The sequence below is a fragment of the Panthera onca genome, chromosome A3 (genome assembly GCF_046562875.1).
Source record: "Panthera onca isolate mPanOnc1 chromosome A3, mPanOnc1 haplotype 2, whole genome shotgun sequence".
Classification (NCBI taxonomy): domain Eukaryota; kingdom Metazoa; phylum Chordata; class Mammalia; order Carnivora; family Felidae; genus Panthera; species Panthera onca.
Window position 1 is genome coordinate 58975080 of NC_138341.1, and position 21604 is coordinate 58996683.

At 35.5% G+C, this 21604-nt stretch overlaps 1 protein-coding gene across 1 annotated transcript in view; it reads left to right on the forward strand.

Moving 5' to 3' along the window:
• Window positions 1-22: 22 nt before the first annotated feature.
• Window positions 23-21604, forward strand: part of WDPCP (WD repeat containing planar cell polarity effector) — a 377252-nt gene continuing 355670 nt past the window's right edge. The window contains exon 1 of the mRNA XM_060604729.3: window positions 23-131. The gene's annotated coding sequence lies outside the window, so the exon portion shown is untranslated. The remainder of the gene's footprint in view (window positions 132-21604) is intronic.

Genomic DNA, 21604 nt, shown 5'->3' on the forward strand with positions numbered 1-21604 from the left:
GGGAGTACTTGGGGGGATTGTGGCTGCCGCAGCTCCGGAACGCTGGAGACAGAGCTAGCGTGCCGTGGCCAGCACGGCCTCCTTCCTTACTTGCCAGGGGACGCTCCTCAGTGGTAGTGTCGGGTGACGAGGTGAGCAGTTTGTGGGGACTCTCCTTTGAGGTGGCCAGGGGCCGCACGTCTGCCCTACTCAAGAGGCTGGTGAGCCAGGGCCCGAGGGCTAGGGGTTTTCTGTTAACCTGAGGGTCCAGAATGCCGGGTAGGCGCCGGCCTGCTTTGCTTTTATCTACCCGGGCGCTTACCTACTGGGCAGTGCCCGCGAGCTCGCCGGTGCCTCAGCGCTGAGTGTTAGGGCAGCAGCGTTCTGGAGGGCGTAGTGTCCTGAAGTTCGCGCCCCCTCCCCTGTGTATGATACGGCTCTTCTAAAGTTAAATAAAAAATAGTGCTTGTCTTGTGGGAAGTGAGCCCTTCCTCTCCTGGAGTTCACAGTTTCACGGATCTTTTTCTCTAAGTCCTTGTGAATGTCGACTTTTGCCTATTTTTTGAAAACTGGCCTCTGTATAAGCCATCTTGACCTTTGAATTACGCCAAACCTGAATTTCTAAGGGACATGTAGTACTTGAACGGGAGACACTAGTTGTTTCAGGCAGTGTCTCAGCTGGTGTACAACTGGGATGTTTTGATTTAAAATTAATGCTGCCCAAGAGAATTGTTGTGCTCCCTGAAACCTTGTTTGATGTGGCTAGGGAAAGGAAGATGTGGTGCTCTGGAATGACGTTTATGTAAAGAAAATGAATGCAGTATCTATATTAGATAACATTGCTCTAACTTCTAGTTTTTCTCTATCACTGGTGATTGAATGCCAATCTTTCAGTTTCACTCTCTTCATTTTGGAGGGTTTGCTATTGTAGGAAAGAACTATAGCATTTTACTTTCCAGTTTGCTTTATCAGTATTACTTATCATAACTGAATGGTTCTCTCTTCTTTGAATCACTTTATTCACTTGTTATTCATGTAACCTACTTTCCTGGTTTTCCTCTTATGTCACTGGTTGTCTCTTCTCAGGTTTCTTTGCATGTTCTTTTTTGCCTCTGACTTCTTAACATTGCAGTGCCTTTGCTCTTCTATCTACAGTTAATCCCTAAGTGATCTACGTCCTGAGTTGCATGGTTACAAATGTCAAATGTGTAGTTACTTCTGTGTCAAAAAATTCCCAAATTGGTGTTTTGTCCTGAATTCCAGATTCTATGTTGAACTGCTTACTCGTTATTTCCACTTGATTTCCTAATATGCATCATTTTCACTATTTTACAGTGTTTTCTACTGAGCAATTGTATATGGAGGTAAAACACCAAGCCCTTTGATATAGATAAAATGACCTTGGATTTCTCTAGTTCTAAGATGTTGGTTGTGAATTGGATTATGAGATTTCAAATGGTAGAGTAGTAAAGAGCTGGGATTGGTTAGATGAAAACTGGTGTGGGCGCTTTGGTGGCTCAGTCGGTGAAGTGTCCAACTTCTGCTCAGGTCATGATCTCATGATTTGTGGGTTCGGGCCCCACATCAGGCTCTGCACTGATGGTGTAGAGCTTGCTTAGGATTCTCTCTCTCCCTCTGTCTCTGCCCCCTTCCCCCCTTGTGCTCACTCAAAATAAACAAACTTAAAAAAAAAAAAAATTGGCCAGGAAAATGTAGGGCAAGGGTTTTAGGATGTGGCACCCTATTAAGCTCTGAGAATTAAGAGATTAATATGATACAATTGCTGCCTTTTTGGAGCCCCCATAATAGCAGGGAATACAATTATGTAAATGACAACGTGGTGTGGCCTAGTTAGTAATAAAGAGTTAGCAACTATGGGGTGCCAGGACTTCACAAAGGAGGTGCTGCCTGAATGAAGGCAAATGGATGTTTTTGCCAGGCAGCTAAGATAAGAGGTAGAACCACATTTACTGTTTTATAGGTAGGGTTTTGGTTTGGTGGTAAGACAGCTGCTTTAAGTTCCTGATTTTTTTTTTTTTAACCGAGGCTCCAGAAATGTGTTACCCAAGACTATAGCTGTGAATCACGCAGCTATTAAATTTAAATTAGTTAAAATTAGATACAAAATTAAAAGTCCAGTTCTTTAGTCACACTAGTTAGATTTCAAGTGTCCAAAAGCCACTTGGGACAGAATATTGAACATTTTCATTATCACAGGAAGTTCTTTTGCACAGCTGTTGGAAGTTAGTGGAAGCAAGGCATCACCCAGAATGGGAACAGCTGCAACATATCTTTGTGGGGTGTTTCTTTTGCCCCTGAGTGTAGAATGGAGTGCATAGCTGTCTGTGCTACTGACTACACAGGAAGTGTACTGTCAGAGGCAAGAAACCCAATTCTGGTCTTAACCATCGCCTTTCTATTTTGGAAGAACTTTAACAGTCTTGGTGTGTGTCTGTTTGAAAGAATGTTTCCAAACACTGCATTGTCCTGGAGCTTGAACCGGACTTAGCAAGCCCACAGAAGGGGTTGAGAAAGCAGTGCCATTGTCTTGATGACACCAAACAACATCTGCCTGCTGCTCTTTACTATTTTAGAATGCCTGTGTTCCTGCCACATTCTGAGTAGATGGAAGAGTACCTACCACATATGGAAGTGTGAAATAGATTGGCAGGTTCAGACCCCACCAATAATGGGGGTTAGGAGAGAAAGGAGCCCAGTTGGGATATCTTTATACTTTAATGTGTACAACAAGTGCATGTTCATACGTGCTTTTAATGAATTGTCATATGTTTTGTTTGGATATATTTGTTTTCTATGACTTACGTCTTTTATGAGTTTTTCCTATTACATGTCCAGCTGGTTTTATAATTTTTTATATTTTCAGATTGGGTTAAACAAACATGCTTTTCATAAATCAAATTTTACAATAGTTGTGAAATTTCTAAGGAAGGAGAAAGAAGAGAGACATCACTGGACAGTGGCTTGAGGGTGCTTTAAATGTATGGGTAGGTGGAGAAAATATTGGGAATTCATTTTATTTGTTCAACTGTACTCATCACCCAGTTTAACAAAGAATATTACCAATCCCTTCCCAGAGATTATGTGCTGACACACATACACATATACTCACTCTTGAGTATATAGGTATATTTTGTAGTTATAAAAAGAAAGTTTTTTATTAAAAAAAATCAACTAATGCCTTTTCTTTTTGAAGTTTATGTATATATTTTGATAGAGCGTGTGTAATTGGAGAGGGGCAGAAGGAGAGGGAGAGAGAGAGAGATAGAGTCCCAGGCAGGCTCCACACTGTCAGTGCAGAGCCTGATGCGGGGCTTGAACTCATGAACCATGAGATTATGACTTGAGCTAAATAAAGTTGGATGCTTAACTGACTGAGCCACCCAGGTGCCCCAAATAATGCTTTTTCTTATCCCCTACTAACTAGAGATTATGAAATCGTGTCTTATGTTACTGCTAATAGCTTTACATGTAAAAAAAAAATGTAAGCACAGACATAGCTACATTTTGTCATAAATATGTCCAAAGACATATACTTATGCCTATGTTTGAAGAAATTAAGACATACAAAAAGACTGCAATGGATCAGTTTATGACTCATAAGAGATAGGAAAGAGTGGGAAGAGCTAGGCCTTGGACAGTATGTCGAAGTATGGGCAGAGCAGGGACAGGAGAGTAGGCCAAAAAGAAAACAATTGAATGTGAAGAATTAACATATTGAAGTGAAGGTTAAATGGGAGGAAAAAATAACGTATTAATGTGCATTTTATGTCTTTTTTTAAAAGTTTTTTTTTTAATGTTTGTTTATTTTTGAGAGAGAGAGAGAGAGAGAGAGCCAGAATGTGAGCGGGGGTGGGGCAGAAAGAGTGAGACACAGGATCTGAAGCAGACTCCAGGCTCTAAGCTGTCAGCACAGAGCCTGACTTGGGGCTCGAACTGACAGACTGTGAGATCATGACCTGAACTAAAGTCATATGCTTAACCGACTGAGCCAGCTGGGTGCCCCTTATGTCTTGTGCTTTAGCCAATCTTCTTGCTGTTGCTAAAACATGTCCTTTGGAGCTGAGAGGTGGTAAATTGCTAACTGACGCACCCCTATACCCACACCTAATTTCTACAATTGTTAAGTGTTTTTTTTATATTTACTTTATCATGTTTCTGTACATCTCTTCATGTGAAGTCTTTTTTGATTCCTCAGTCTGATCACTCTTTGTTTTAAATTTTGAATTTAAAAATTATCTGCAAAACTAATCAATGGTGGGGAAAAAATTCACCAACAGTGGTTCCCTCTAAGTGGGAGTTGGGGTGGAGATTGACTGCAAATGGGCAAGAAGGAACTTTTTAGGTGACAGTAATTTGCTATATCTTGATGAGGGTGTGGATTAGAGAGGCGTAGACATTTGCAAAAATCTGCAAGTGAAACATTTAAGATTTGTGCATTTCATATTTGTAAATTTTCTCTTAAACACTGTAAAAATTATTAAGCTCTAGCTAATGATAGTTATGCTGAAATATTTAGGGATGAAACATACTTATGTCTGCAGCTTTCTTTGAAATGCATCAGGGATGCCTGGCTGGCTCAGCCTGTGGAGCATGTGACTCTTGATCTCAGGGTTGTGAGTTCAAGCCCCGCATTGGGCATAAAGATTACTTGAAAATAAAATCTTTTAAAAAATTTAAAAAAATATAAGATGGATTGATGGATATGTAGGGGGATGAATAGTTATGTCCATACAAAGTTATAATATAGATAAAGCAAATATAGTTACAGGAAATACTGTATAGTAAAATGTTAATTTTAGAATTTAGGTGGTAGTCACTGTGCAATGCTCTCAACTTTTCTGTATTAGACTGATGCTTTCTCTGAGTTCAGAGACTCTTATACATCAATGTATGCCTCATAGAGCACAACATGATGTCTTCCTCAAAATCGGTATAAGAGAAATGTCTTCAAAATTGCTATTGTGGAATCTTGAAGACTAACAATCTTGGCTTAATGAACCCAATCAGTTTCAAACTTTTCTAGCCAAGCAGAAATTTTGTAAATGCAAATTATATTGGAGAATGATTAGAAGTTGTTGTAGAGTACTGAGCATATCTGAAATTTCACAGATGTTATTTGACACTTTAATAAAAATTTATATATTACCAATTTTTGGTAAATAGCTTATTCACTTGTATACCAACTCATTTAGCTAAATTATCAGGCTTAACCTATAGGCAGAATTAAGAACAGTTTCAATTATAAAACATACATGTAGCAAAATTATTTTTTTATTTCAGTATGATGTATTTATTGTCTAGTATGCTTGGTTTGCCTGTGGAATATAGTTGGCTCCATCTAAATGAAACTACTGAGATCTGTAGATGGAGGCCCAGAAAATGGGCATATATTATTCTTACTGGTTTATGTTACATGACGCTTATTTTAAGATAGGAAGTTGTAAACTGTCCCCAAAAGATGGGATTGACTGGGTAAGGCTGGCTGTCCATAGCCTTGTTTCTAAATCTAAGACCTCTGTTTCCTTTTTACATTTCAGTGCCTTAATTCCCAAGTCTGGTTTTGTAATACCCTCTTATATTTGGCGAAGTTTAATTTTAAAGAATCGTGGTACATAGGAATTTAGTTATAGTTCAATTTAATTTATAGCCCCTAGAAATGAATCAAGTTTTCATGACTTGCAGCTGAGATTTTTCATGTTATGTCTTAGTTGGTCTGTCCAGTTCATATAAAAAGGACTCAAAATTAAGGGAGGTGTTATTTTTTTATAGGCCCCCATAAATTTAATCATACTGTTTTACATTTTACAAAAATCAGATAGTGAATATGTATATTACATATGTATCATCCTGAAGTAGAGTATTATCCTCAGTTTAAGAAACTCAATTTCAAAAGTTGTGATTTGTTCAGATTCTTCTAGCCATATCTAGAAAAGATCTTCTTACATTAAGAAAGCAAACTACATATCCCCTCATACATTTAAAAATTAACATCTAAAATGTGTGATGTTTATACAATTATAAAAATTGTAATTTCCAATGTATTATGAATATTGAATTAAAAAAAAAAAACAACTGTTAGATCATTCTTTAAAAAACATGCAGCGGGTGGGTACCTGAGTGGCTCAGTGGGTTGAGTGTCTGCCTTTTGATTTCAGCTCAGGTCATGATCTCATGCTTTGTGAGATCAAGCCTCTTGCCTGGGATTCTCTCTCTCTCCCTTTCTCTCTACCCCTCCCTTGCTCTCTCTCCCTCTCTCTCTCTCTCTCTCTCTCTCTCACTCTCACTCTCACTCTCAAAATAAATAAACTTAAAAAAAATGCAGTGGAATGTAAATATCTTCCTACCATTGTCCTTTTAAAAAAATAGGTAAATATGTCTTCTTTGACGGTCAAAAGTTGAGGTTTCTATACATTGCTAATCTCAAACTTCCAATTTTATCTTACTTTAATGTAGTTTAATGCTAAAAAGGTCTTTTATGAGCATGTTATCATAGTTTTTTATGACAAAAATATGAATATAAATTGAATCTAAATTTTTTAAAAATTTATCACTTATGGCTGTTGGTATAATAAACTTGTCATCACAGTTCTTAATTGCATACAGTGTATCAAAACAAATGTTGCAAATTTAGATACTTATTAAAAATTAAAAGTATAAATTTAATGGGGTGTATCTCAATGGATGGGACTTTTTCTCCCCTGATTAGTTTATATATATATGTGGATGATTATTACTTGTGTTTAGAATGAGATTGGATTCAGTTTCAAATTTATTACCGTTTTCCAGAGTTATAGTTGTAAGTGCTTAGAAACCTTACTCACATAAATAAGAAGATGAGAATTCTTAGAACTCCTTCTATGTCATTTGCAAAACAAAGTCACGTAGAGGCCTGTAATCAGAAATTGTTTTCAGTGATCTCATTTGGGCCATTTCTTTAATTTGTCTGAAAACAGAAAATTGAAAACTACCTGACTTTCAAAAATATTACTTATTCAGAGCTTTACTAAAATTTGCCTAATGTTATACAGTCCCTCTTTGATTTAGAGTTACCTTGATTAATTCAATATGCTCTGAAAGTGTTAGGAAAAATTGAAATAGAATTTTATTAACACCTTCCCCAAACAATATTTGTAATTAAATGCTTTCATCTTACCATATTCCTTAAATATGTTTTTGTCAAAGACTTGAGGTGGTTTATTTGCTCATTGAATTTTCAGTTTTGGATAAAATATTGCCGTATAATCTAATTGTTGAAACCCAGTCAAATAAGATTAACTTTTAATAAAAGTATGACTTCATTTTGAATTAAATTAATGCCCATTAATACCAATTTTGAAAAATACTATAAAAACCACTGAGAAATAAATTGTGGCATGCCTTTGGAAGAGATTATTAAACCAATAAAGTCAAAGTTAAGATGATGCAGGGATGAAATATGGTTTAAAATAACTGATTAAAGTGATGATAATGCTGTTCCTAATTGTTTAGTTTATAATAAAGTGATATAAAGTAGATCTAAAAATATAAATTATTTATGAATTGAGGAATATGATAAATGGTGTCGTATTCCTTCGGCATATGGGTATCAAACTCAAAGATTCTGAGCTGCAGAGAACTTAAGAATCATATATACAAGTTAGAAGTAAATACATAAATTTTGATAGACTTTTTATACCTCAACCAATCATTTCACAGTCAAACTTTGCCTAATCTCATGATTTCTATTCTTGATTTAGAGTGAATTTTTGAAGGGAGAGTTTTTATAACCAGAAATCTCATGCAGTCCTATAGCAGAATAGGACATCTTCATACTCCAAGGAGGCCACAGACATGTGTGCCCCCCTTCCCTCTTCCAGTTCAGATACATGCAATCACAGTCAACTGACTGGTGGTTCATGGCCTTGTTCTCTTTATAGTTCCTTGTTAGATTAAAGAACACATTAGCACTGATTAGTTCATAAGTTACCTTTCACAGGTAATGCAGTATGTTACAAGAGAGGATTTTTGTTCTGGTGGGCATATTAGCATATTTCCAATTATACTAATAATAAGGTTGTCTTCTCTGCCTTCTTAGAGAATCAACTCTGGTAATAATTAATGTCAAGTAGTACAAATGTCATTGCAATTCATTGTGAGTTTGAATCTCCAGGTGGTTTCTGAATCATTCGCTTTTGTTAAGGCAACAAACAATAGAGCATTAATCTATTATGCTGGATTTGGAGATGTTTTTAACATTTTTTTCCAGTTCAGCATTATTTAGGTAATGTTTAATTAAAATTACAGAAAATATTTAAAATACCATTCTAACAACATCCAACAGAGCTATTGAAGGAGTATTAAGTTTCAAATCCCTAAAATTGAATGTTGGCTCTTGATACTCTAGGTATTTTGGAGCTTACAAGATTTTACACTTACACAGTAAGAAATTAACCTCATTAATTTTACTTATAGCATATATAAAATTGGTATGATTCCGGTTAAAAATCATTCATTTTGATGTTTTCTTTAATGAACAATAATTAAAGCTCTTTATGTAACAATTTTATTATAATCTGATTGTGTTTCATTGAAACCAGCAAAGTAATTTTTAGAGAGAAATCTTAAGGTGCCTTTGCTGTCTTAAGTATCCTCACATTTAGAAATATGTGTTTTGCATAGCATCCATGCAATTGATAAAGAGCCATGGTAGATTATAGTGTGATTAAAAACAGGATCTCTTAAAAAGCAAGATGAAGACTTGTAAAATAAATCAGGGATTAAATTATTATAAAGTTTTTTTTTTTTTTTACTATGGTAAAATATGTATAAGATTTACCATCTTAGCTATTTTTAAGTATACAGTTCAGTGATATTACATATCTTCATAATTTTTAGCAACCATCATTATCCATCCCCATAACATTTTTCATGTGTTTTTAGTTTTTTAATTTTTATTTCTGAGAGAGCATGCACAAGAGGGGAAGAGGGGCAGAGGGAGAGAGAGAGAAAGAGTGAGAGAGAGGGAGAGAGAGAGAATCTTCAGCAGGTTTCATGCTCAGCATGGAGCCCGATGTGGGGCTTGATTCCATGACCCTGGGATCATGACCTGAGCTGAAATCGAGTCAGATGCTCAGCCAACTGAGCTACCCAAGTGCCCTACACTTTCATCTTGTAAAGCTGAAACTCTATACCTATTAAACAATAGGAAACTTTGTTCTGGAAACTTTGTTCTGGAAACATGTTTGTAATCAAAGCACTTGTATAACAAAGCAAATTTCCCCATAAGAAATAATGGAAACTCAAATGATTTGTTATACAATCCAAAAATATTTATATAAAAATGATTACAATACTGTAATATAATACAAAATAATAAAGGAAATACAAAATATAGAGAAAAATAAATTAACCTGCACTTACCTTTGAAAACCTTAATGGCTAGTGTGCAGGAGACAGGAGAGAGGGAGGTTATCGTGTAGGATGACTTTCACTATCAGTTACAGAATCATTGCTACCTACTGGATCAATGGAATCTTTTTCTGCATGGGGGGCATTATATATGCTTGCATGGATGTTGACTACAGTATGGTATTAATAAACTCTTGTCATATACTGTATTTAATGTAACTGGCAATAAAGTAGCAGAGGAAATGGTCTATATCTGCAGGCAGCCTGACCTAGAATGAAGCAAAACATTCCTAAGGTTACTCTTGTATGGAAAAGCAAAGGACTGGCCAAAGGTGCTCTGAAGTGATAAAAAATATACTAGTGCTGGTGTGGGCACCTTCCAGTGTTCTGAAAAACCACTGATTTTTGCCAAACGCTGTGGACTGAGAGTGAGCATGGGAGATGACCATCCACAATCCCTCAGCAAGAGAGCAAGAAGAACCATTGGCTCAGTTGATCGTGTGACATTCAGCATCATATATTACCCATATTGCAAGACATTACTCGTTTTCAAGTTAAAATTTATCAGAAATGTTTGCTGTTCTTGCGGAACACTTGCAGGACAAGTTACAATCCAAGTTTTTACTGTAATTGTCTTTTGTTACTGGTTTTTTTCACTTAGTATATTGTCCTCAAGGTTCATCCATGTTGTAACATATTGCAGAATTTTCTTCTTTTTAAAGGCTAGCTAATATACCACTGTATGTGTATGTCACATTGTGCTTATCCATTCATCAGTTGATGGACCCTTGGTTTGCTTCCACGTTTTAGCTATAGTGAATAATGTTGTTATAAACATTGGTATACAAATACCTTTTTGAGATTCTGCTTTCAGTACTTTTAGATAAATACTCAAATGGAATTGCTGGATCATATGGTAACTCTGTAATTTTTCAAGAAACCATCGTATTGCTTTCCGTTAACAGCTGTTCCATTTTACATTCCTACCAGCATTGCATGAGGGTTCTGATTTCTCCACATCCTTCCCAAAATATATTTTCTGTTTTGTTTTTTTTTTTTTTGATAGTAGCCATCCTAATGGGTATGAGATTATACCTTATTGTGGTTTTGATTTGCATTTCCCTAATGATTAGTGATTTGAGCATCTTTACATGTGTTTATGGACCGTATATCTTCTTTGGAGAAATGTCTACTAAAGTTTTTGCCCATTTTTAAATTGGATTTTGTTTTTAAAATTTAATTTTTTAAAGTAATCTTTATACGCATTGTGGGGCTTGAACTCACAACCCCAAGATCCAGAGTCATATGCTCTACTGATATAGCTAACCAGGTGCCTGTTTGTTTTTGTTTTTGTTGAGTTTTAGAATTTATAGATTCTGGATAGTAATCTCTTACCAGACATATGATTTGCAAATATTTTCTCACATTGTGTGGGTTGACATTTACTCTATGGATAGGCTCTCTTTTTTTTTTTTAGTATTTTTTTAATAAACTTTTTCAGATAATTGTGGATATTCATCATTAATACTATGTTAAAACGACACACATGGTAATTTCTCAAAGGTTATTTGCAAAATGGAACCTGAAACAATTATCATTGAATATTTCCTATTTGATTACATTAAAAATCTATGTGCTTTTCTTGTACATTGAATGGGTCAATGTGTGACTTTTTAATTTAAATATTTATTTATTTTGAGAAAGAGTGAGGGAGATTGCGAGAGAGCATGAGTGGGGGAGGGGCAGACAGAGAGGGAGAGAGAGAATCCCAAGCAGGCTCTGTGCTGTAAGTCTGGAGCCTGACGTGGGACTCAGTCCCATGGACCATGAATTCGTGACCTGGCTGAAATCAAGAATTGGACATTTAACCAACTGAACCGCCAGGCACCCTCAATGCGTGACTTTTTGAGTAATTGTTTCATTAAGGATAGTGGTTTTTGATGTCCGAGATTTTAAAATTTTCATGTAGTCCAGTTTGTCTATTTTTTTCTTTTGTTACTTGGGCCTTTGGCATCCTATCCAAGAAATCATCACCAAATCTAATGTCATAAAGCTTTTGTCCTATGTATGATTTTAAGAATTTTACTGTTTTAGGTCTTACACTTAGGTCCTTGATCCATTTTCAGTTAATATTTGTATATGATGTTAGGTAAGGGTCCAGCTTTATTTTTTTGCCTGTGCATATCCAGGTTTGTTGAAAAGACTCCTTACTGAGTGGTCTTAGCACCCTTGTCAAAAGTCATTTGACCATATATGTAAGAGTTTATTTCTGGACTTTCTATTCTATTCCATTGATCTATATATATCTATGTAGTAGTCTATATATGCTGATACCATAATTACTGTAGCTTTGTAGTAAGTTTTGAAATGAAGAAGTGTGAGCCCTCTAGTTTTTTTCTCTTCCTCTCTTTTTTCAATTGTTTTGGCTCTTTGCAGTCCTAGAGGTTCCATATGAATTTTAAGGTGAGTTTTACCATTTCTGCACAATATGTCATTGGGATTGCATTGAATCTGTAGACTGCTTTGGGTTGTATTGACATTTTAACAAATTAAAGTCTTCCAGTCCATAAACATGGGATGTATTCCCATTTATTTATGTTGTCTTTAATTGCTTTTTTTTTAATGTTTATTTTTGAGAGAGAGAGAGATTGTGTGCAGGTGCATTCAGGGGAGGGGCAGAGAGAGAGGGAGACAGAGGATCTGAAGTGGGCTCTGCTCTGACTGCAGAGTTCCTGATGTGGAGCTAGAACCCACGAACTGCAGGATCATGATCTGAGTCCAAGTTGGATGCTTAACCTGCTGAGCTATCCAGGTACCCCTTGTCTTTAATTTCTTTCAGCAGTGTTTCCTAGTTTTCATTGAACAAGTCTTTCACCTCCCTGATTAAGTTAATTCCTAAGTATTTTATTCTTTTTGATGCTGTTGTAAATGGAATTTATTTTATAATTTCCTTTTCAGATTGTTCATTGTTGGCATACAGAAATGCAACTAGTGTTTGTTGGCTTTATGTCCTGCTAGTCCTGCTACTTTATTAGTTCTGAGAGCTGTTTTGTGGATAGGGTTTTCTAAATATAAAATCATTATTTGCAAGCAGGTCATATGACTTCTTCCTTTCTCATTTGTATGCCTTTTTTTCCCCTTGCCTAGTTGCTTTAAGTAGAACCTCCAGTACTGTGTTGAATAGAAATGGTGAAAGGTAGGCATGTTGCCTTGTTTCCAATCTTAGAGGAAAAGCTCTAAGATCTAAGTTTTTAAGTCTTTCACCATTAAGTATGATGTTTGCTGTGGGTTTTTCATATGTGGCTTTTATTATGTTGAGGAAGTTTCCTTTTATTTCTAATTTAAGTGTTGTTATCATGAAAGGATGTTGAATTTTGTAAGATGTTATTTCTCCATCAATTGAGATGATCATGTGCTTTTTTTCCTTCATGTTGATGTGTGTATTATTTTGATTGATTTTCATATGTTGAACCATCCTTACATTAATCCCACTTGGTCATGGAGTTACCTTTTTAATATGCTGCTGAATCCTGTTTGCTAGTATTTTGTTGAGGATTTTTACACCATTGTTCATAAGAAATATTGATCTATAATTTTCTCACAGTGTCTTTGTTTGGCTTTGGTATCAGTATTATGCTGGTCTGTTAGAATGAGTTAGAAAGTGTTAGCTTTTCTTCAATTTTTGGGAAAGTTTGAGAAGAATTGATTCATTTCTTTTTAAATGTTTGGTAGAATTCACCTGAGACAGCTAAGCAGCAGGATTTTTCTTTACTGGGAGATTTTTATTACTGATTCAATCTCCTTAAGAGTTATAGGTCTATTCAGATTTTCTTCATGATTTAATCTTGGTAGGCTTTGTGTTTCTATGAATTTGTTCATTTTATCTACATTATCCAATTTTTTGGCATACAGTTGTTCATAGTAGTTTCTTGTAATACTTTTAATTTCTGTAGAATCAGTAGTAATGTCCTCCCTTCCATTCTGATTTTGAGTAATTTGAATCTTCTCTCCTTTTTTTCTTGGTCCATCTAGCTAAAAGTATGTTAATTTGGTCAATCTATTCAAAGAATCAACTTTTTGTTTCATTGATTTTCTCTATTGCCTTTCTATTCTTTATTCATTTATCTCTAATCTTTATTATTTCCTTCCTTTTGTGAGCTTTGGGTTTAGTTTTGTTCTCCTTTTTCTGGTTTCTTAAGTTGTAAACTTAGATTGTTAATTTTTAAAATCTTTTTTAATCATTTTTTTTTTTTTTTAACGTAAGCATGTATAGCTCTAATTTCCCCCTTAGCACTGCTTTGGTACATTCCGTAATTTTTGGTATTTGGTGTTTTTATTTATTTCTAAGGATTTTCTAATTTCTATTGTGATTTCTTTTTTTTTAATTTTAATGTTCGTTTTTGAGAGAGAGACAGAGAGTGAGTGGGGGAGGGGCAGAGAGAGGGAGACACAGAATCCAAAGCAGGCTTCAGGCTCAGAGCCTGATGCAGGGCTCAAACCCACAAACTGAAATCATGACCTGAGCCGAAGTCGGATGTTTAACCAACTGAGCCACCCAGGCGCCCCTTGTGATTTCTTTTTTGAAATATTAGTTGTTTAAAAGTATATTAATTTCCATAATTTTGTGAATATTCTAGTTTGATTTTTGTTTTTGATTTCTAACTTCATTTTGTTGTGGCCAGAGAACATAGTTTGTATGATATCTTTTTAAACATATTGATACTTAATCTGTGGCATAATATATGTTGTATCTTGGAAAATGTCCCACATGCACTGGAGAAGGATGTGTGTGCCATTGTTTTTGGGTGGAGTGTTCTGTAATATGTCTGTTAGATTTAGTTTGGTTTATTGTATTAAGTGGTCTGCCCAGTGCAGTGGTTCTATCCATTATCTGTGAGTTGAGTATTGTATTTCTCCCTTAAACTCTGTCAGTTTTTGCTTCATATATTTTGAATGTCATTAAATGTATAAATATTTGTAATGTTACATCTTTTTGCTATATTGAAGCTTTATTAATAATATACAATGTCCTTCATGTCTCTTACCTTTTTGGATTTAAAGTCTGTTTTGCGTGACTTAATATAGCCACCCTGCTCTCTCTTGGTTGCTGTTTGCATAGAATCTTTTTTTCATTCTTTCACTTTCTGTCACTTGTTTGTGTCTTTGGGTCTTAAGTGGGTCTCCTGAAGACAGCATACAATTGGGACATATATTTTTATTCATTCTTTTATTCTCTGCCTTTTCTTTGGAAAGTTTAATACACTTACACATGAAGTAGTAACTGATAAAGAGGGACTTTTGTCCCTCTGTATGTCTTCAGTATTTTTGTCCCTCACTTCCTGAATTGTTCTTTTATGTTTAGTTGATTTTTTTTTTTTTTGTAGGGAAATGTTAAATTCCTTTTTCATTTTCTTTTGTGTATATTGTATAGTTAATTTCTTTGTGATTACCATGGGGAATGTATTTTACATCCCAAAGTCATAACACTGTAATTTGAATTTATAACTAGCTTAACTCTAGTAACATACAAAAACTTTACAGTTCTAGCTCCATCCTTTTGGTTGTTGATGTCACATTGCGTGATCTCAAATAAACAATTCTTGTAAATGCATTAGTATCCTAAATTATATAGAAAACAAGGTTTGGAGTTACAAACCTAAGTTATCGTAATAATAGCTTTTATACTAATTCAGTATTTTTTTCCCTTTTAAATGTATTAGTCATTTAAATCATTCAGAAAACAAAAAGTGCAGTTACAGACCATTGTTACATATACCAGCTTTTATAATTACTCAAGTATTTACCTTTATGGATATCTTTTTTTCCCCATATGGCTTTAAATTACCGTCTAGTGTCTTTTCATTTCACTTGCAGGATTCCCTTGAACCTTTATGCATGGCTGGTCTAGTGGTCATGAATACCCTCAATTTTGTTTGGGAATATCTTAATTTCTCTTTCACTTTTGAAGGACAGTTTTGCGAGATACTGGATTCTTGGTTGTCAATTTTTTTTTTCGTTAGCACTTTGAATATATTTGCCCACTGTGTTCTAGCCTCCAAAGTTTCTGGTGAGAAATCTGTATGTAATCTTATGGAGGATTCCTTGGATGTGATGACTCTCTTTTGCTTTCAAGATTCTCTGTCTTTTCAAAGTTTGATTATAATGTATGTCTGTGTGGGTCTTTGAATTCATCTTACTTAGAGTTTGCTGAACTTCCTGGAAGTGTATTTCATGTCTTTTTTCAAATTTGGGAAGTTTTTGGCTATTATTTCTTCAATTATTCTCTTTCCTTTTTTTCCTCCTTATCTTCTGCTTCTGGGATTCCTATGATGCATATGTTGGATTGATTGATGGTATCCCATAGGTCCTTTAGGCTCTGTTCACTTTTCTTCAATTTTTTTTTCTTTTTGTTTCTGAGGCCTCAATAATTTCTATTGTTCTATTTTCAAGTTCACTGATTCTTTTTTCTTTATATTCAGGTCGGCCTTTGAATCTATCTAGTGGATTTTTCATTGCAGTTACTGTACTTTTCAGGTCCGTAACTTAATTTTGGTTTGTTTTAGGTTTTCTATGTCTTTTTTTTGGTATTTCCATTTTGTCCCCCCCCCCCCCCCTTTTTTTTTAAACTTTCTCTACATCTTTCTTTGGTTCTTTGGACATATTTAAGACCATTGTTTTGAAGTTTTTTGTGTAGTATATTTGTCAGTAGGTCTTTCAGGGACAGTTTCTCTTAGTTGTTTTTATTGAATGGGCTATACTTTCCTGTTTCTTTGTATGGCTTGTGATTTCTTGTTTAATACTAGACATTTGCAACTAATAATGTGGTAACTCTGGAAATTGAATTCTCTGCTTTTCCCAGAGTTTGCTGTTGTTGTTTAAAATCTAGGCTGTTTCTGTACTGAGGATCAGACCGAGGTATAGACTTAATGTCTGCTCAGGTCTTTTCTGAGCCTTTCTCTGGGCATTCATGGTCACTTTCTTTTTTTATTTATTTATTTATTTTTTATTATTTTTTTTTAATGTTTATTTATTTTTGAGACAGAGACAGAGCATGAACGGGGGAGGGGCAGAGAGAGAGGGAGACAGAATCAGAAGCAGTCTCCAGGCTCTGAGCCATCAGCCCAGAGCCCGACACGGGGCTCGAACTCACGGACCGTGAGATCGTGACCTGAGCTGAAGTTGGACGCTTAACCAACTGAGCCACCCAGGTGCCCCTTCATGGTCACTTTCTAATTTTCCTTGTGTATGTAGTAATTTTGATGTTCTATTCTTAAATGTCTGGCTCCCAAAAGAGTTTGAAAAAGCAGAAAAATGAAGAGGGGGGAAAATGGGCATTGGTCTTTTAAATCCTTTGGAAATCACTTCAGCATTGGGGAAGGGGCTTGCAACAATGAAGGGAGGTGCAACAAGAATGGGTGTCTGCCTCTTTGTACCTTTGTGAGAAGAAGCAGTAATCAGTTATCAGTTTTTGGAGGACAGAATTGTTGTTGTTGTTGTTGTTGTTGTTGTTTTAACTCCACCTGTCTCCAGGAAGCTGTGTACAAGCTGCTCCAGGAGCACATGTACAGCTGGCTGCCACATGGCTAAGACTAGAGGATTGGGTAGCTGCTACTGTGCAGAAAGTTGAGATGGACTGAAGCTAACAAAACTGCCCATTCAGATCTTCTGAAAGTTGCAAACTTGTATCTGACTCCAGACATCCAAAACAGTTACATGAGACAGATTCTGCCAGTGTAATTGTTGCAGAAGTAGGGAGATAGTTCTGGTGTTTCCTACTCCACCATCTTCCCAGAATCCTCTCCACATACTTTTTAATAACTTTTTTTTTTAACCTTTTATTTATTTTTGAGACAGGGAGAGACAGAGCATGAACAGGGGAGGGTCAGAGAGAGGGAGACACAGAATCTGAAACAGGCTCCAGGCTCTGAGCGGTCAGCACAGAGCCTGACGCGGGGCTCGAACTCACGGACCGCGAGATCATGACCCGAGCCGAAGTTGGCCGCTCAACCGACTGAGCCACCCAGGTGCCCCCTCTCCGCATACTTTTAAATTGAAGGATTATACTGATCTAAATAGTTACTAGTTGACTAATAGTTACTAGTTAAAGTTTGGATTGTATTCTTTTTTTTTAAATGCAAGAATAATATTATTAATATTATAATATTAATAATAATAATAATAATATAATATTATTTGGTTTAGGTGACATGCAAAACATTTTTTGCAAATACTCTCAAATAGCTTCTACAGTGAATACAGAGTATTTTAAAAATTATTATTACATTCACTTCAGTGGGTCTTAAACATAGTAATTCCAAAATCAAATTTAGTCGTGAAAGAAAAAAAAGTTCTTGTAATTTAATTTAAAGTTGTAGTCACAATTGGAAATGCTTTATTACTAATTTTTAAAAAGTATTTTATGCACACATAATTTATACACATCCCAGCATATTTAACTATAAAATATTTGACTAGATTTTCAGGAATGGTGAAGTACAGGGTATCTTAACAGGATGAAATTTATAGTCATGTGATTATCATATAACCAAGTTGCTATGAGAAGTCAAGAGGTAGAATTGACTGGAATCAGTTGCTAGAACCTCCTCTTGTAACTTCATGTAAAACAAGGTAAAATATTATCCATCCACTTTTTGATAAGTGGTTGTTTCCAGGACTATGAGATCTTTTCTTTTAAGTAGATGGAAGAGAATTTATTTGTTTTAACAATACTGCCTAGCTATGTGATCTTGAACAAGTTTCTTGGTCTCTATAAGCCTCAGTTTATCAATGAAAAGGGGATCATAGCACAAGAATGACCATAAAACCTGGAAACATCATGTAGCAACTCCTATAGCTATCCCTTTCAATCTGGAGATGTATAGGAATGTTCATAAGCAGTTTCTCAGAGCAAAACTCTAAGCGCCCATTTGTCCATCAGTAGGAGAATGAATGAATATATTGAAATGAATGGACCATAACTATATACACCAATATGGATGGATATCAAAAATGCAATGTCGAGTGAAAAAAGCAAATCACATAATATATAGAGTATGATCCTATTTTTATGGAATTTAAAAATATGTAAAAATCCTATTTAGGGTTTCATACACATCTAGTAAAGCCATATAGTATAGCAGAGGAATGATTAATTCAGAAGTGAGTTCTTTGGTGGAGAGTACAAGAGGGTGCAGTAAGGTCTTTATTTTTTTTTTTAATTAAATTTTTTTTTTTTTTTACTGTTTATTTATTTTAGAGACAGAGCACAAGTGGGGTTGGGGCAGAGAGAGAAGGAGACAGAATCCGAAACAAGCTCCAGGCTCTGAGCTGTCAGCACAGAGCCCATCGCAGGGCTCGAACCCATGAACTATGAGATCATAACCTGGGCTGAAGTCAGAAACTCAACTGACTGAGCCACCCAGGCACCCTATAAGGTCTTTAAATATTGGTAAGCTTCTGCTTCTTAAGATGTGTGGGTACATGGGAATTTAATTTATTCATTTGTGTGTTTTTAATATATATTTATTACTATTTAAAATATACCTCTGGTCACACTTGTTTGATATTTTATAAAAAAATACATAGTGCTTAGAGTTTTATTTTTTATCATGGAATAGCACCTTTGAAAAAGATTTATGTCTCTCATTAATTTTCTATCCTGATAGAAAAATTTACATTTTTGTAAATCCCATTTAAGTTTTCAAGGTTACATTTATTTTTTTCTAAATTTTTTAATGTTTATTTTTGAGAGAGAAAGACAGAGCATGGGTCGGGGAGGGGCAGAAAGCAAGGGAGACACAGAATCTGAAGCAGGCTCCAGGCTTTGAGCTGTCAGCTCACAGCCCAATGCAGGGCTCAAACTCATGAACCGTGAGATCATGACTTGAGCTGAAGTTGGGTGCATAACCAACTGCACCACCCAGGTGCTCCCTGCAAGGTTAGACATAAATTTATCATCTTGCCATTTGTTTTCTGTTTGTTCCATGTGTTTGTTCTTTCTTTCCTCCTTTTCTTCCTTCTTTTTGATTTGTTGAAATTTTTTTGTAATTCAATTTTATCTCTTGTTGGCTTATTAGTGATAACAGTTTTCTTAATTTCATGATGGCTTTGGGGTTAATAGCATACATCGTTTTCTCATGTCTGTCTTCAAGTGGTATTATAGCACTTAACAAGAACATTCAATAAGTTACTTGCATTTTTCCTTCCTTCCTTTTGTGTGATAGTTGTTATATATTTTATTTCTGCTTAAGTTTGAGCCACAAACTACATTGTTATTTTTGTTTAAATGGTCAATTACCTTTTAAGGAGATTTAAATAATGAGAAAAAAATATCTAATATTTACTCATGTAACTGTTTTTAGTACTTTCATTGTATACATCCATATTTCTTCTATGGTGTAATTTTTTTTTCTGCCTAAGGAATTTTCTTTTTAAAATATTTATTATAGGGGAGCCTGTGTGATTCCGTCGGTTGAGCGTCTGACTTCAGCTCAGGTTATGATCTCGTGGTCTGTGAGTTAGAGCCCTGCGTTGGGCTCTGTGCTGACAGCTCAGAGCCTGGAGCCTGCTTCGGATTCTGTGGCTCCGTCTCTCTCTGCCCCTCCCCCGCTCATGCTCTGTCTGTCTCTCTGTCAAAAATAAATAAACATTACAAAATTTTAAAATATTTATTATAGCAGAGACTGGATGGTGAAAAATGTTGTTAGTTTTATATGTATGAAAAAGTCTTTATCTTTTATTTTGAAAGATATTTTCACTGTGTATAAAATTCTAGGTTGACATTTTTTTCTTTTAGTGCTTGAGAGATGGTGGTCCACTACCTTTTTCATTTGCCTTATTTTTGATGTCATCTGCTGTCATCCTTATCTTTCTTTTTGTATGTAAATATTTTATTTTTTATCAGTGGTTTTGAATGATATTACGATATGCCTTGGTTTAGTTTTTTTCATGTTTCTTGTGCTTGGGTTATTTGAGATTCTTGGATTTATGAATTTACAGTTTTTAACAAATTTGAGAAAATTTGGTTATTATTCCTTCAAATTTTTTTTCTGTCTATCCCCCATTCTGCCAGTGTTTTGAGGATGCAACTTATATGTATAATAGGCTGATTGAACTAGTCCCATTGTTCACTGATGTTCTGTTCAGTTTTTAAGTTTTTTTTCTAGTTTCATTTTGTAAAGTTTTTATTGCTGTGTGTTCAAGGTCACTAATTTTTTTTTTTTTTTTTGCCACATGTATTCTGTTAATTCCATCTGTTGTACTTTTCACCTCACATATTGTTTTAATTTTTTAAAAAAATTTTTTAGAGAGAGAGTGAACATGAGCAGGGGAGGGGCAGAGGGAAAGAAAATCCTCTATTTTTTTTTAAAAAAATGTTTATTTTGAGAGAGAGAGAGAGAGAGAGAGCATAAGTGGGGAGGGGTATGGGGAGAGGGAGAGAGAAAGAATCCCAAGCAGGCTCTGCACTGTCAGCATGGAGCCCGATGTGGGGCTCTCACTGACAAACTGTGAGATGATTTCTGAGCTGAAATCAATAGTTGGAAGCTTAACTAACTGAGCTGCCCAGGCACCACATGGGAGAGAGAATCCAGCAGGCTCCACTCTGTGTGTGGAGATCTCACAATTGTGAGATCATAATCTGAGCCGAAATCAAGGGAGGGATGCTTAAACAATTGAGCCACCCAGGTGCCCTGTAATTTTCATCTTTATAAGTATGATTTAAAAAAATTTTTTTTAATGTTTATTTTTTTTTTTTTTGCGAGAGAGAGAGCGTGGGGGAGGGGCAGAGAGAGAGGGAGACACAGAATTTGAAGCAGGCTCCAGGCACAGAGCCTGACATGGGGCTGAAACCCACCGACTGCATGATCATGACCTGAGCCAAAGTTGGATGCTTAACTGACTGAGCCACCCAGGCACCCTGATTTGGATCTTTTTTATATCTTTCATGTCTGCTAAATTTTTAGAAGATATGAAATACATTTTAATAATGATTTTAATGTTCTAGTTTCTTCATTATAATTGTCAGAGTTGAGTTAGTTTTGACTGATTTTTCTTCTTATTTTGGATCATATTTAAAAATTTTTTTAAATGTTTGTTTTGAGAGAGAGAGAAAGAGAGAGAGAGAGAGAGAGAGAATGGGGGAGGGAAAGTGAAAGAGGGAGACACAGAATTCAAAGTAGGCTCCAGGCTCTGAGTTGTCAGCACAGAGCCCTACACG